This window comes from Danio rerio, chromosome 20, assembly GCF_052040795.2.
Source record: "Danio rerio strain M-AB ecotype USA chromosome 20, GRCz13ab, whole genome shotgun sequence".
Taxonomy (NCBI): Eukaryota; Metazoa; Chordata; class Actinopteri; order Cypriniformes; family Danionidae; genus Danio; species Danio rerio.
The window spans coordinates 23,279,634-23,293,906 of record NC_141040.1 but is presented as its reverse complement, the minus strand read 5'-3'; positions in this window follow the sequence as shown (position 1 = coordinate 23,293,906).

The window sequence follows — 14,273 nt, the reverse complement described above, 5'->3', positions numbered from 1 at the left end:
TTATTATTGAATAATGAATTAAATATGTGTCTGCTTCACTTATAAAGCTATTCGAAGTGCTCAAGAAGGCTTGTAGTACTGAAGTATTGGGTGTTTAAAACTCCCCTTCACAACCCTCAAAATTCATATGAGTCGTTTTTGCTTTCGAGTGCATATAAAACAGATCAAGTCATGTGATTTGCTCTAAAGATATTGATAAGAAGAATGCTATAATATGTAAACGTAAAGAGTGCTATAAAAATAAAATCCCATAATATACAGATTTGGCAACGCAGTGGCGCAGTAGGTAGTACTGTCGCCTCACAACAAGAAGGTCGCTGGGTAGCTGGTTCGAACCTCGGCTCTACTCGGCTCAGTTGGGATTTCTGTGTGGAGCTTCTTCTGAATCTTCTCCCTGAGTCCCTGTGTTCATGTGGGTTTCCTCCAGGTGCTACGGTTTCCTCCACAGTCCAAAGACATGTGATACAGGTGAATTGGGTAGGCTAAATTGTCCGTTGTGTATGAGTGTGTGTATGAATGACTGAGTGGATGTTTCCCAGAGATGGGTTTCGGCTGGAAGGGCATCCGCTGTGTAAAAACGTGCTGGATAGGTTGGCAGTTTATTCCGCTGTGGCGACCCTGGATTAATAAAGGGACTAAGCCGACAAGAAAATGAATGAATGAATGAATGAATATACTGATTTGTATTTTAATTGCTTTTGACAGGTTAATTTTTAATGGTACTTATAGAGTTTATCTGTACTTTAAACAAAAAAAAAACCGTATTCCTCTGATATTGTGGTGGAAGGGGGTGTTGTCGCGCGCGTACTAAACAGCGGTTTGTTGCGCGCGTTCTGATCAACTGTGTTGTTGAGCGCCTACTGAAGGGCGGGACCGAGGGTGTGTTGCGTCGCGAGGGCACTTTTGATCATTTTGGAAGGGCACTTTCTATCCAAGACTAAAAAGAGCATGTGCACTGCACAGGTTGAGCCCTATGTGTGCACGTGCCTGTTTTATGATATAAAATTTTAAACTTTTGTTGATGTGTAGCTGTGTGAACATAAACAACATCTCTGAATGTAACATTCACCACACGCATGCACCCTGCACAGCAACGGGACATGGCCAGAAGCGTTGTAATGTTACAGCAAAGAAAGCTAAAATGCCATCCAAAACTTAGCTATTTCCACTGAGCTGTTCTGTTAGCTTAATAAATCTTCCAAATTTAAGTGGATTAAACATAATACAAATAAGAAAAAAGCTTCACAATTGGGTTGTTTCAACTCATTTTAAATAAGTAGTTTTAACAAGCAACAAAAGTATTTTTTTAGTGCATAAAATAGACTTACTGGTTTTACGTCACATGTTCATATATTTTAAACTGAAATGTGACTGTTGAACTTACAGTTAAACTCTTGGGTCCTAATCATTTAATAGCTTATTATTTCAAATTCAACTTATTTTAACAAGACTTTAATAGGTGTAGCTGCAGCAAATGTAAGCAAACAGCTCAATGTTATGCCATTTATATTAATGTTACTAAAAGGTAATAAACATCAGATAATTTGAAGTATTATTCTTTTTCTGTTTTGTTTCCACGAAGTAGAATCAGGAATCGGAGAGTGAAATTCAATACCTTTTAAGACCTTTTTTAAAAAGCATTTTAAGATCTTATAACTACATTATAAGAACACTGGCGAGATTTTAACTTAAAGTATATTTACTAAATATTATTGTAAGAAACTAATACAAAACTAAAACATTATTTATACACGGAATAAAAATCTATGAAATCTAGCAGGTGGCGCCTATAGAACTGCAGAAGTAATAGTGTTGCCTTGACAAACAAAGCAGCATGATGTCAAATCTAGCAGGATTTGATTGATTTCATAAACTACACAGCATCATTCGCTGATTTAATTCAGGCAAACTTTAACATACAGCCATACACTGCATAATCCAAATTGATATAAATTGTAATACCTTGCAAAATAGCATTTTAGACTTTTTAATACTTTTTAAGGGCCTTAAATTTCTCTACGTTGATTTATCAACTTTTAATACTTTTTAAGACTCAGCGGACACCTTGTTATTTTTCACCAGATTGTTTAATTATTCAATCATCGCATTTGGTTATTAATGCTTCTTCAAATTTGTGTTAAAACTTGTAAAATTACATATATTAACTGCTTGTTAATGTATTGTTCCCGGTGTAAATGTTTCAACAGCGTTTTGGAGTTGGCCACAACTAAAGCTCAGTAAAGTTCGATTTAGATTTGAATTTGCAATATCTCAATATCAGACCCCCATTTTTACGATTTTTTTTTGTGTGCTATTAAAAATGACTGATTTTGTAGCAATAATTCCCAGAAATTTGCAATTAAAAGTAAATAAATATAAAAAATTATATGTGTGCATATATATATATATATATAAATATATATATATATATATATATATATATACACATAAAAAATCTGACACAATGACACTTAAAAATTAAGCAAGCTTCTGTTTTAGATTGTGTCTTGACAAGAGACACTCCCCGTATCATCTGACATCATGTACCTCACTCAGGACATGCGCTATAGGGCTTCCATCTTCAATATAACACACTTAAAATGCGTAGCAGCGTTTTCTTGTTAACTGCAGGGAAAGAGCTAAAAGAAATAATTTATCGATTTGCCGCACATCATAATAACAGCCATATATGTAAAACACAAATAATGTCCTTCAAATCGGTCACGTGAACCAATCCATGAACCAATCTCTATTTGTTCCATTGCTCCATTTGTTTGCTTTTATAGTCTGAAGCGCATCAAATTCACAAAATTCCCAATTCGCACCACAGAATGCCTAATACCATCTTTGCATTGACTTCACAAATAAATTACTTGCACTCCACCTACGTCTGCTGACAGCACAGCCAGCCCCCCCCACCCCCCCCCCCCCAAACACCCATGACATAATTCATTTAAAAAAAAAAGATTCAATAGATACCCCATTTATATACAGTAGAAAATTTTTTAGAATAATATTATCATTGATTCATTTAAATGTACTTTTTCTAATTTGAAAGGTTGTTTTCAAAGAGCACACTGACTTATCAAAGGTGAGATTTTACCAGTATTTCCATTCACAAATGTACAGTAATTAAAAAATTATGAACTAATATTTACAATAATTTAACCAAATGTGATTTTCTTATTCTTATGCTGCGGTTACACCAGACACAGAAGAAGCATCAAGCACTAGTGATTTATAATGAGAATTCAATGCAAAAATGCAAATAGACATTAGGTTGGACTAAAGGTTGCAGTTTGCAATTCTAAAGGTTGGTGTTAATAAATAAGTGGAGTTGCAAGTTTTACTGAACTTGAAAATGTAAGTTAATGTATTTTAAACTAAACTTGGCAAGTTCTGCTAACTTGATAATGTAAGTTTACCTATTAAAAATAAACTTTGCAAGTCCAGTTAACTTGAAATAAGTAGTTTGGTCAATTATTTTTCTCTGTGAACTAGACATTTTAAGTTGAGAAACTTAAATAATTAAGTCAATACAACTTAACTGAGTCAATGCAACAAGTTAACTTAAGTTGAGTGAACAATTTTTTTTACTATTAACATCTGTTGCTGAGATTGCATCTTCCCCTTCCTCCTATCTTTCTCCTTCTTCAATGCGGAAGTGCACCCATTTTCGCGATTGTTTTAGAACTTCCAAATCAGTTTCTTATGGGAGAAATGACTAGGAATAATAAACCGCAGAAAATGTTTAAACTACTTGCTCTACAAACAAGTGTTTGTAGATGTCTGATGTATGTGTTAATGATCATTTTTCGTTAATTATAAAACTCTAAGGTCACACTTTATTTTGAAGATCCATTTGTTGAATTTAAGTTCCAACTAATCTTCCAACACAATCTCAAGGCAATTCGTAACTTTTTCATTTAGTGGCTAATTCGTACGAATTCGTATGATCTAATTCATACATTTTAGTACGATTTGCTCATCCCCCAATGACGGTTGGGTTTAGGGATGGGGTTAGGTGCCATGCCTCCTTTTTAAAATCGTACAATTTCATACGACTGAACTCGTACGAATTTGTCCGAATTAGCCACTAAACTGGCAAAACGTAAAATACTTAAGTTTTCTCGTGAGATCAGGCTGAATTTACATTAGATTATAAGTAGACTGTTAGGTTGGTGTTAGGGTTAGTGTAATTAAACATGTACTGGCAAAGTTTCTTATAGTCTGTTAAATGTCTGTTGATGAAGCAGTACCCAAATGGACCATCAAAATAAAGTGTTACCAAATTTTTTTGAACAAGTAGTTCATTAATTCATTTTCTTTACGGCTTAGAACTTTATTACAGTTTTTTCCAATTGTTTACACACATTTTCTGTAAGCAGGTCTCATATTGTCAGAACTCTACACAAAATACAAAACACACACAAATTGGGGAAAACTCTTCAATTCTTCTGCAAAATGAAACTCTACGTTCAAAATGATGTGATTTCTTCTCAAAATGGTATTTTGTTTTCAAATGAAACACACAAGCCATCACATGAATAGACATTTATAAGAACAGTTGAACACTGATGTGCTGAATGTAAAACACTCTGACCATTCATCATAATGACTTACTGTCAGTCTTTTTTGTTCAGTGTTACACTTACTACAGACAGACAGTACATAGGCCTACAGAAGTGCACTGTAAAATATTTCAGAATATTGTTTTATACAAAACACACAAATACCAAATATATTTTACTGTATTTTCCCCACAAAAACTGTGTACACAGTGTTCGTTCCAACTTCCAACCAACACAAAGTTGTAGATAACAATGTCTACATGTACCAATATATTACAGAACACAGTTACAGTAAAAAACAAAACAAATTAAAAACAGCTATACTGCATCCTCTTTTCTGTTTTGGTCTGGCCAAGCAGTGGGGGAAATGTCACCTTGCATGGCGAATCCAGCCATGGAAAGCATCAACTGCTATTGCTTGGAAAAGGGGTATACGTGTGTGTGGATTTCGGTCATACACTTTCCATCTCCAGACAGAAAAACAATTCCTCTATAGGTTGGAGGAATGGAGAATATAGAGGGAGATAAACCACTAAAAATTGTTGGTGGGCAGTGAACCAGTCATGATCCAGATGAGTTCTGATTTCTAAATTGAAATTCTGAGAGACAAGTGTTTACTCATGTGATGAGTTAGTATGTAAAGTAAGGCAACTGACTTTACAATTTTAAATGTCAGTGTGTTCCTTGTGAAAACAAAAGATTTTCTGCATGAAAATTGTGTAAAATGCAAAGAATTGTGTGTAGCGTTTTGAAAAAAGTGTGTTTTAAACCTGCAATTTGAGTGTAAAGCAGGAATTGTGCAAGTAGTTTAGCAGAATTGGTTCAGGGGTTGGTGCATCAGTTACATGTTGTAGAAATTGTGTCTGAAGTACAAGTAATTGTGTGTAAACAATTGGAAAAAACTGTAATCTGGGATCACTACAGCGGAATTAACCACCTTTATTAATTAGTAATATTCATTAAACATTGTGGACTGTGGTTTTTGCAGAGATATTTTTTTCAGTCTATATGTTATGTCAGTGCACTTTGCCAGTTGTTTATTAAGGAGTTTGTGATGTGCTGAATCCTTGGATGTACTTTGTAATTATTTGGCTTGCTACTCATTTCAGAAACTACCTCAAATACACTTACAAGGGTGTATGCTCAAACCTGGTGCAATAAACGGTCAAACTCAATATGATGACTCTGACTCTCTGACAAGAGTACTGCAGTGGTTCACTAGCATTCAATGGGGCAGTCTCCAACATAGCAGTGTGTAACAGCACTCAAATGGATGTTTTTAAAATATCAGTATCAAATTGGTACTGAAGTCAATACTTTTGACAACCCTATTCAAAACACCTACCAGAAAAGTTACTGTATGCTTATTCCATTATGAAATCTCCACGCCTGAAACCGATCAGCTTGACCTCCAGCGTGTTCGGGTTTACAAGCAGGTTTTGTAGCTTTATATGCCTGTGGAATACCCCCCCACTTATAACTACACTTTTTGATTTACCAAAACTATTTCCTACAATTTTTGTCAAAGTGCTTTATTTACACATGCATATTTAAGTTGTGAGTTTTATATTACAGTTTTATAAATAATATGAATATTTAGAATTAGAAGTTAGAACTTTAAATTCTTCGAATAAAGAAATGAAGAGTTCAGATGCCAAAACCTCTAAATGCCATGTAAAATGAGCATTTTTTCAGCCTCGTATAGTTATGTTCAAACATAATAATAATAATACAACTTTTGGTCTTTCAAACCACCTGAACCCCCTTGGCTACGCGCATGACTATTTAAATTAACTTAATATATTGTAAGAAGAGAGGATTACTTAATAATACATTTTAATAGCAGTTAAATAATAAATAGCAATATATATATATATATATATATATATATATATATATATATATATATATATATATATATATATATATATAAATATATATATATATATATATGTATATGTGTGTGTGTGTGTGTGTGCGTGTGTGTGTGTATGTGTATCTCACAAAGTGCCTTTTTTAAAAATGCATTTATTATTATAAATTACTAAAACTTATTATAGTCTTACTACTAATTCTATATTAATATTATATATAAATACTACAGGTTTAAAAAAAACTGACTATAAAAAAATAAAATAAACAAATATGAAGCATCACATGTTGAGCAAGTCCATAAATGAAGAACAATTTATAATCTTTTTTATTTTCGTTATCACCACTCATGAATGTTGTTTGAATTGAAGTTACCATAAAAACGTAAGTTGTTTGCCCTTTATTGGTGTCGCAATTCAAATTTATACACATTGCCACAAACGCACATTGGTTGAATTGTCTTTTTATTGTTAACTGAGTTCCTATTCATTGTGCTGTATAAAATAACAATTAAATAGGGGATTTTAGGTTTTTTTGATAGGAAACTGATTTTTAGTGATGGTTATAATTTTTTAAACGGTAAAATATTGAAGAAAGACAGCTGGAGAGGCACTCATTTTTGGTCAAAGAGCCACATGTGGCTCGAGAGCCATAGGTTCCCTACCACTGGAATAGACCATTTTGTCGAATTAAAAAAAAACAAAAAAAAAAAACAATGGTCCCAGCATATTTCCTTTTTTACATTTTTTATTTCTATAACTTCTGGCAATTATAATAAATAATGTTATAATAGCTTTTTCAACTTTAAGTTATGATTGAATTGTCTCTTGTTACAGTTATGAAATAGTTTGATAACAAGCAGAAAATGTCCATGTGCTAACGATATCGAAATCGAGATATTGAAATGGTCTATATTATTAAAAAGTTTGATAAGCCTAAACTAATGTTATGAATTCTAACAATAAACTTACTATTATCCAAGCTGGTCCCATTATCTGCTGTGTCAATGGCATCGATAGACTTTACAGCGGAGTCCAACTCAATCACTGCGTAGTCATCTTGTGAGAGCTTCAGATCAAATCATCTGCCGAGATCTGCAGCCTAACTGGTGGTTCAGTGTCCTCATCTGATGCTGAACTTGCAGGAATGGCAGGAGTATCAATCGCTGCTGAACTTAACGCTGGTGAACTTGGAGGACTATCAAAGGCTAGCTCAAGGTAGTCTTTACTGAGGGAGGATTAAGTGTCTGCTGTGAAGTGAAACTCTGCAGAGATGTTCTCAACCACTACTGCAGAGTCAAAGCTGTTCACTTCCGATTTCTCAATGGAGTCAGAGTCTTCATCTGCTGGAGCATCAACAACTGAAGGTTGGAGAATTTCCAGCTCCAGATTGTTCACAGCAGTGTGGAAGAATTTAGAGCTACTGATCAGCTCGTCCTGAAGGTCATGGATCACCTGCACAGAGAACTAATCTGAAGTGGGGAAGAAATACCAATAATATGATTCTAGAACCCTTTTGACTAGATATTTGAAAAGTTCATTTGCAAAAACATTACTCAATGGATTTTTTATTTATGATCTTCATGGTTTTTGTACATTGATGTGATAATTAGCAAAAAAAAAAAAAACGACTATGTGTGAACTTTATATCTAAAGGCAAAGCACTCTGAAGAAATAATCATAACATGATTAATTAAGAATTTCCTCGGTTAAACACAAAACTACATATTCTGAAGAATATTCATCCAATCAGCAGCCATTAACCTTCATTGTAGGAACACAAAATACTGTTTTCAATATATCTTCTTTTGTGTTCAACACAAGAAAGCAGCTCAAACAGGTTTGAGGAGTAAATAGGGTATATGCAGAAGGACTACTTTTGCAGTAACCTGGGTCAAGCGTTTCTGCTGAACTGTGTGCAGTTACAAAAATTGGCACGTTTAAGGTCTATATTCTTTACAAATCAGCGATTTTTACAGTCTGATTGATATAAGATATAAAGTGGGACTCAAATTGTACAAGAAGAACTGCATTCAATTACATTTTCCGCACCATGTCTTTAAAAATATGCACATTTATTTTGCCCCGGTATATTCAATGCAGATTTAACGCTAGCCTTCTGATCCTGATGGGCACGTGCATGTAAATGGCTTTTCATCTTGTTTTAAACTTGAACAACTAAATGAATGCTGAAGTCTATTTAACGGATTATAATTTGATTACATTACAACAGTGATGTTGTAAAAGGAACTGTATAAAATTTTAAAAAGTCACATTAACTGTTTACCGGAAATTTATTGGCATGGGAAGAAACACTAGCTGTGCGTATACCATATTATGACAGAATTGTCATGTATCTAGGAAACTGTAGTTAAATATAAAACATATATATAAATTTAAAAATATATAATTATTAAAAAAAAAAAAAAAAATATATATATATATATATATATATATATATATATATATATATATATATATATATATATATATATATATATATATATATTTAAACTGTAGTTTAAGAATATCCCATTATATATTCCCCAGACAAAAGAAAAGAAGACACAATACTTCACACACATTAATCTAACTAATTAGGATTACGTATGGACTTTTTTCCATTTAAAGATACACGTTACAAACTTAAAAGTTTAAACTAAATAGTTATTTTGAATGCATTTCCAACTTCTGTTAAACACTTACACACAAGTGTTTAATTTTTCATTAAATCAAAATCTCAACACTGAATTTTTAACAGCCTTAACAGACCTGCAAGATAGAAAAGATCTAGAGCGGTGCTGGATCGATGATCAGAGAAGGTGGTCCAGAATTTATCTCGGCTGACAGGAAGTCGATGGCGATGCCTAACTAGTGGATTTACTCAGAGGAGCCTGACATGACACGCAGTGCCCGTGGTCAACCCTGCTGCCAGTGTCTGTGTCAGTGAGCTGTCAACACCTACATGAGGAATGGGATGTGAGGGGCTTTGGTGGGCCTGTTTAATTAGCCGTGAATTATTGCTGTGGCATCTACTGCTCCGGCTCGGAGGTCTTGGCCTAGTCCTGCTAAATGAGCTGGCAGGAGCTGTCATGATGGAGGGCTTGTAAATCAGACGCTTGGGTGACAATTCTGTGTCCATCCCGGTCACCTTGGGGTCTGATAGGCTTAAATCACGACTATTTTGTGAGCCAGGGCATTAGTCTAATCTGAACTAGAAGTTTTAGACACAGTGGAAGACGACACCTTGAGAACAACGAGTATTTACCGGTAGACTCACATGTGCATTATAAAGGGACATCGATATACATTTTTGCTAATCTAAGGTGGGCATACACTATGCAACTTCCAGTGGTTAGAAGATCACATGTCCACGCACACGGAACAGGTGAGTTTATCTAAAAATCATTCATACACAGTGATATACACACTGGCCACTTTATTAGGTACTCCTTTCTAGTACCGGCTAAAATCCGCTCTTGCCTTCAGAACTGCCTTAATCCTTTGTGGCATAGATTCAACAAGGTATTGGAAATATTCTAGAGATTTTGGTCCATATTAACATGATAGCATCACGCAGTTGCTGCAAATTTTTCAGCTGCACATCCATGATGCAAATATTCAGTTTTATGACATCCCAATGATGCTCTATTGGATTCAGCTCTGGTGACTGTGGAGGCCATTTGAGTACAGTGAACTCATTGTCAAGTTCAAAAAACCAGTCTGAGATGATTAATGTTTTATGACATGGCGCATTATCCTGTTGGAAGTAGCCAGCAGTAGATGGGTACACTGTGGTCATAAAGGGATGGACATGGTCAGCAACAATACTCAGGTAGGCTGTGGTGTTGACACGATGCTCAGTTGGTACTAATGGGCCCAAAGTGTGCCAAGAAAATATGCCCCACACCATTACACCACCACCACCAGCCTGAAGGCAGGATGGATCCATGCTTTCATGTTGTTGACGCCAAATTCGGAGCCCATCATCCGAATGTTGAAGTAGAAATCGAGACCCTTCAGACCAGGCAACTTCTTTCCAATCTTCTTCTGTCCAACTTCGGTGAGCCTGTGCAAATTGTAGGCTCAGTTTTCTGTTCTTAGCTGACAAGAGTGGCACCCGGTGTGGTCTTCTGCTGCTGTAGCCCATCCGCTTCAAGGTTGGACGTGTTGTGCGTTCAGAGATGCTCTGCATACCTCGGTTGTAACGAGTGGTTATTTGTGTTACTGTTGCCCTTCTATCAGATGAAACCAGTCTGGCCATTCTCCTCTAACCTCTGGCATCAACACATTTAAAAAAATACTTAATTCACCTTTGTTCTCTATTCTGATGCTCAGTTTGAACTGCAGCAGATCACCTTGACCATGTCTACATGTCTAAATGTATTGAGTTTCTGCCATGTGATTGGCCGATTAGAAAATTGCATTAACAAGCAGTTGGGTAGGTGTACCTAATAAAGTGGCCGGTGAGTGTGCCACACAAATTTATGACCTGCCAAATATCAAAGCAATCGTATGAAATTTCAGCCAAAAATCAACAGGGAAAAAACATTGCTCTTTCCCTTTCTCTAGCATGCAACAGCTATTGATACAAGGTGTGAATGTTTACAAAAAACTTTCTTTTTCAGCACCGGGAGAACATTGTTCGCCTGGTCACCCCGTGTGGATGACCTGTAAATGATCATCTCTGACAACTCTGTCATGCATGACACATCATACAGAGCTCAGTGTTCAATGAATTTCCACCACACACCTCCTGAATTATGGTCAATAGCTACCGAATTTTTTTGACATGCTTACAAATGATTGGAGCTTGTGAGCTTGGTACGAGTCACAACCATAGAAGTATCAATCAATTCCATGTGACTTTTGCAACAACAACAAAACAAAAACATTAATTATAGTTCAAATGTATTTGAAGAGTCCCTTTTAGAATTTTTCCGCATTTTCATATGATTATGTTCAATTATTTCACTTTGAAGGCAATGAAAATAACCTATTCTTTGGACTAAGGGTAAAATTACTGAAACTACACACTACAACCTGAAAAAAATGCTTAGTTTAGATTAAAAATTCAGACGGCACTAAGAGGGTTTTGCATCTAAACTCCTCATTTATTTATTTAGTTATTTAGTTTTTATTTAATCAGCATAATACTTTAAAAATAGTAAATAAGAGTAAAACATTGTATTAGAGAATCATCATCACTGCTGTGGGTTTGATTCCAAGGGAAAGCAAGAACTGATTAAATGTGATTGAATGCCCTGTGATTTTCATTGGATAAAAGCGCCAATAAATGTAATGTAAATCCTCACTCACACTAGCTTATAATGCGTGACACCAAATAAACACACACACATTTTGATCTGACCATTTACAATGAAACACATTCCTTAAAATTCACAGTTAGTACCGTTTTCATTCCCCTAATGGAACCCAGACTGATTGGAATCAATCCTGTATTTTTTTTAATGCTGAAAGTCCTCGGGTTCGTTTCATCCAGCATCTCTCTCGACACAATCGTGACTGCCATTTTGATTCCAGCGAAGCGCTCTTGTCCATGGTTGACGTCTTTCAAAGGCTCAAAGAGAGTAATAGTCAAGGTTCATTGTGAGCCATAGTCAGGTCTAGAGGATGAATTAAATCAAATGATGTGAATAGCGAGGACATGCCCTTTGTAAGTGCACATTAATAAGGCTCTCCAATGAGGCCGATGTGAAAGCGTGGTCTTTGAATCAAAACTGGAACGGCGCTTTTCGGTACATACTGTAGCCTACGAGGCCTATCCTACACCTCATTAGACATCAGCTTGAGCAATTTATTATGCCAGGCTAGGTGAAAAAAAAATTGTCAAAAGAAGAAAAATGAACACAGAACAGCACAGGCAAGCTTGCAACTCATTTATCTATTGTTAAAGAGAGCCTGGATAGAGTCGATATGTCTGCATTCACACACATGCATATATATCATACAAATACATGACAAGAAGCTCCCATCCATTCATTAGTTAAGCAGGAGCACAGCCTCTGCTTTGGAATGAGCAATTCAGCTATGGTTATTAAATATAAAAGGGCCAATATTTGTGCATTTCACAGTGATAAATGGCTGTAAGATTCCATATTAACAATTTTGCCTAGACCTAGATGTAAATGATAATGCATAGTGTTATGATGACCACATTTTGTAAATAATATTATAATTTAAATGAAGAAACAATGTTCAGAAACATGTCAGAATATAGTGATTGAATATCAAAAAATTTGAATACATTGTACAGCTAAAGGGTAAGTTGTAATGCAATGTGTATTTATATAGCGTATTTATCATGTATGGCCATACACTCAAAGCACTTCAGAATCATGAGGGGAGGCGGTTTGTCTCTCCACGCCACCACCGATGTGCAGCATCTACTTGGATGATGTGACGGCAGCCACTGGACAATGGCCCCAGTGCGATCACCACACACTAGCTATTAGTGAAGTGGAGAGACAGTGATACAGCCAATTCGGTGGATGGGGATGATCGAAATGCCATGATGGGTAAGGGCCGATTGAGGGAATTTGGTCAGGACACCAGCGTAATGCTGTGTTCACACCAGATGCATAACCTGCAAAAAAATCGAGCTGTTCGCGTGTAAATAGACGCGTGAACATTTTAACTTTACTTGCTTCATTTGCACGTCAAATTCACTTCACAATAGATACGGATTTGCATCATGGGCAGGGCTTTTGTCTGCCTGGTGACTTTAACTTCATTGCTAAATAGCTAACATGGGTTTTATTGAGAGAATAGCTGTGTTTATGTGCTTTAGGAAGGCTGATAAACAGCGTTGATTCGTTTGGAGCCGTGTCTGAGTTTACTAGATCCATTCAGAGGTGCACCCAGATCTGTGAGTTTATAAACTTCTCCAGAAACTATATACCTGGATGATGGAAGCTTCCAGTGGTGCTTCGGAGTGACCCTAGCCCAGTTTCATGGACTATTGTCCAATGTCAACAAGAGGATTTGCCCCTAGAACACCAACAACAGGTGCTACATCATAATTACAGCCCTCCAAGAGAAAGCTCCTGATTGGTTAACACAGCGCGAATGTCTGCTGAAGTTCAGATTTTCCAACTCTAGTGATATACGCATGTTAAGCAAGTCAATTGCGCAAACCTCTCAACTCACAGATCACCTCATTCGGCTGCCTCATTCACATAAATCACGCCGCAGGATGTCTATTTGCGTGTAAATCATTTGCACTTGATGCTTTTCAGTGTGATTTTTAATGACCACAGCGAGTCAGGACCTTGATTTATCGTCTCATCTGAAAGTCGAGGCTCACTGACAGTATAGTGTCTCTTCACTTCACTTCACTGGGGCATTAGTACTCACACAGACTGCAGGTTGTTTGCCCCTTGCTGGCCTCACTAACACCACTTCCAGCAGCCTAGTTTTCCCATGTAGTCTCCAATCCAGGTCTTAGGCTGCAGGGTGATATAGCTGTGTACACCCAAAAATGAAAACTCTGTCACCACTTACTTCTAGAGAAAGAAACAACAACAACAAAAATAAAATACTGTGAAATTAAATGGCTACTGGTTTCCAACATTCTTCATAAAAACTTGTTGGTAACACTTTAGTGTAGGTCACAATTCATGCTATTAACTGCTCATTACTTACCTTTTATTAAGATATTAACTATTTTTTTAGTAGTTATAAAGCATGATCTTATTCTGCATCCCTAATCCTGCCCAAAACCCAAACCCAACTTCTACCTTACTAACTATTAATAAACGTACAAACCAATTAATAGTTTATTAAGCTAGTAGTGTTAACTAGTGGTTTG